Below are 4,004 nucleotides of genomic sequence, written 5' to 3'. Positions count from 1 at the left end.
TATATAGGTTTCAAGTGTACACTTTTATACTACATCATCTGTATACTGTATTGTGTGTTCACCACCCAAAGTCAAGTCTCCTTTGGTTACCATTTATCCCCCCTTTACCCTCTTCTACTTCTAACCACACCTCTTTCCCTTTGATGATCACTATATTGTTGTCTGTGTGTGAGGTTTTTTTGTTTGTTTAATCCCTTAATCTTTTTCACCTGGCCCCCCAAACCCCTTCCTCTCTGACAGTTGTCAGTTTGTTCTTTATGTATGAGTCTGTTTCTATTCTGTTTATTTTGTTCATTGGATTTCACAAATAAGTGAAATCATATGGCATTTGTCTTTCTCTGACTGATTTATTTCAATTACATATATTTACTTTCTGATTACAAATATCATGTAACATTATACAAAAATCAACTATTGAAAACTACTTAACACAGAATATATCCCAAATAACCTCCCCCTGTGGGGGGATTATTCTCCACCAACCACATTTGGTAGTCTGCTCCAAGAACTAGAAGTCAGCTTCTCAGTGAGAGTAAGGGCAGTGATGCCATGAAGAAGCATAAAAGAATGGGCTTCAGCACAGCCCTGCTCTGATTGGTTGTTTCTGGAGGAAGAATTCATACAAACCTGAGTGGAAATTGCTCCCTCTGGTTTTGTTCCCACAACAAGGGTCTGGAAGATGTGTTCATAAGAACATACATGAGGTAAAATCCTGAAACTAGAAAGGAAATGGGACCCTTTACCATTTTTCCTAACCTCATCCCCCTCCCAGTTCCCACCTACAAGTACATGTGAACACACACTCAGTTTTCATCCTAAACCTTTTAGGACTTGACTCCTCTCTCTAGAGTGAATTGAGTGGTGTCCCTTGATAAGAAGTGTTTCTGAGAAAGAATGTTTGATATGGATCCAGCCATAGCCCAGAAAATATTCCCCAAATCACTAACATTTAAATAATCTCACAAAGGACCTAAGAGGATTTAAAAGCTTGTATCATGATTAAGAGTGTACAACAATAAAGAAAAAAGAGTGTAAGCTCTGGAGCCTTAATGCCTAAGACTGAATCTTGGCTCTGACATTAGTTATGAACTTCAACAGTTCACTTCATTTTTCTACATCTTTGAATCTTCATTTGCAAAATGTGGGATAGTATCAGTACCTACCTCATAAGGGTTGCTCTGAGGATTGAATGAAATAATGCATATAAAGCACAATGTGAGACATATAGTAAGTGGTCACTAATATTAGTTATTATATAATTGTCTCACAGTACCTCACAGTCTTTATGTGTGTCCATAGTCTTTAAAGCATTTGTGGGACAAATGAAATTGAAAACAATTCATTTGCATCATCAATTTCAACCTTCTTCATTTCATGGCATATATAAACTAATTAATAAAATTCTGCAGCTGTTGGGAATTGTCCTGCCTGGTTTCAGGAGCTGTAACCCCAACATGGCTAAGGCTGAGTGAGCGGCCTTCAGACCATAAGCCTCTAAAGAGACAAAGCTTATCTCCCTAGCAGGAGTGCCACTTCTGCTCCTTTACTTTATCCATAACTGGCCCCCAATGCTTGATCAGTTAGCCAATGACGGGTAAGATTCCCCAAGGGGGGGAATGACCTAAGACAGGCATGATCACATGGAAGGCCCCCAAGAAAGGACTTGGGGGGACTACAGCAAAAGGGGGTGATGGGCCCTTGCCCCTTGGCTTTGACAAAGCCTGAGTTCTCATTCTGCCTTGAGAAGTCTTCTAATCTCTTGGCTGTCTTGCTCCCTCTGCCTAACTTAATCCTGAAACAATGACAGAGGGTGGTGCAGCCCTGTGCTAGAAAGGGCAGGTTCCCTGGGTGATCAGGCCTGAGAAAGAATACATAACTCCTGTGAAACCTGCTTCACTAAGAATGCTCTTAATTAAATGATAAAGGTCTGGGCAGGAAATGAGTTTGCTTCCCAGAGTTTTGTGGCCCATTAGCTAACAGATCCTGACTCAGAATAGGCTCTCAGAGTTCTTTGTATGTTATCTGTTGTTTGATCCTTACTGTCTGACAATGATTAATGAACTTTACCTGTATTCCTGGGCAAATTAAAAGCCAATAAAAACCCTGTGAAGGAAGGATCGGGCACTCTCCTTTGAGAGAGTGGCCAGGCTTCTCCAAAGCACCCTCCCCTTAAGAGGGTAGCTGGGTCATCCTTTTTCCTCCACAGGACTCAGTAGTCCATGTGAATTTATCTCATATCTCATCCATGATGCCTCGGACACTGTGGGCTGGTGTCTGCATCATGCGGCACCACAAATACATACATTTTTTGCTAACCTGTCAAAAATAGATATAATTTTGATTCATTCATACTGGACGGCTATTGCTGTGTGCGCTGTTGTCATTTTTTTATTTGACAGCCTAAGAGAAAAGAGGTCAAGGCCCCTGACTAAATAGTCAGGTATTGCATGTTTTAAAAATTCTTGTGGAGGTACACCACTTGAAAATCACTGGTTTATATGATACATTTATTTACCATGTCCACTTGCCCATACTTAGCCAACCAAATTTCCAATATGAGAAAAGTTGTTGTTATAGGTGCTTATATCCTTTACTCCAACCTGTGGACCTGCCTTCCTCTTCCAAAACCAATTTACAGGCCCAATTTCTGCCTTCTCTTCCACTCAGTCAGACTTGCTCCTACATGAGTACTCTGCATTGCTTTTAAGATGTCAGAGGGTAAAAAGAGAGTAGTCAATTAAAAAGTGTTTGCAGGTGAAAAGGAGGCACTTCCCCTGCTGTAGCACCATATTCCACAATTCTGTCTTCTGTGTAGCTGGAAGACTACTGTACAACAGAAAGGCCACTGCCTATAGGAGAGTCCGATGATTCATCTGTACAATATATCATTAGAGTCTCTTCAAATACTTGGGTAAGGGCAGCAGGTTTTTCAGGTCAGAAGCTACTCCACACCCTTCACCCTAAACTTCCTGCATTCCCAGAATATTAAGTCACTGAGGCTGGGGAGGATGAGGATACATTGGGAAAATATACCTGGTTCAGTACCAGGACATGCTTTTCCACCCTGTGGATCTCCATTCTAGCTCTAATTAACCTGCCTAGCTCAGTGTGTCTCTAAGTTTCCAGAGCACCTACTCCTTAAGTAGCTGGTTCACATGGCTTTTATGGGCCAAATTATAGTTCTACACTGATTCTGCTTTTAATGGAGGGCATATTAACCACTTGGGAGAAATTCTTGTATGAATTCCAAAGAAGTGTATTCTTCTGGAGGTCTGATAGATTATTTCTTTTAAATTCACCTCGAATCAGAAGGCAGCAGTATGAGCTTTTCATAATCATAATCACCTAAATCTTTTTCATCATGAAAGGTGGAATGAGGGAGTTGGGTTGACAAAGGAAATCCCCATTGCTCCAAAATAAGTCTCTTCAGTCTCCCCCAAATTAAGTACTATCCAATCCTTTTAGCCCCCAACAATGGTTGAAGATGGCAAAAACCATACTAGATATGCCAGAAAATAACAACCCTGCTGCCTACATAGAAGGGGGAGTTCCTGTTACATGTCCTGACACTGAATAAGAGGAAGGGAAATGGCTGAAGATAAATTCTTAGCATGATTCCAAGAGTAAAATTGGATGGGAATGAGATCTTAGTTTGGACTATTCACAATTCCTACAGCAATTGTGGTACTAAATAGTCAGATATTGCATGTTTTAAAACACGCTACTAATGGCCCTGGCTGATGTAGCACAGTGGATTGAGCTTGTGACTGTGAACCAAAGGCTGCTGGTTCTATTCCTAGTCATAGCACATGTTTGGGTTGCAGGCCAGGTCCCTGGTAGGGGGTGCTTAAGAAGCAACCACATATTGATGTTTCTCTCCCTCTTTTTATCTTTAAAAATTAAAAAAAAAATACATGCTGCTAATGAATTCTTCTCACCTACCTAATCTGTGAGGGGCAAGCATAAGTTAGGTAAATGCCAGGATTCTTGATGCCAGTAGGCAG

The sequence above is a fragment of the Phyllostomus discolor genome, chromosome X, assembly GCF_004126475.2.
Source record: "Phyllostomus discolor isolate MPI-MPIP mPhyDis1 chromosome X, mPhyDis1.pri.v3, whole genome shotgun sequence".
NCBI lineage: Eukaryota > Metazoa > Chordata > Mammalia > Chiroptera > Phyllostomidae > Phyllostomus > Phyllostomus discolor.
Note: the sequence above shows the minus strand (reverse complement) of the source record.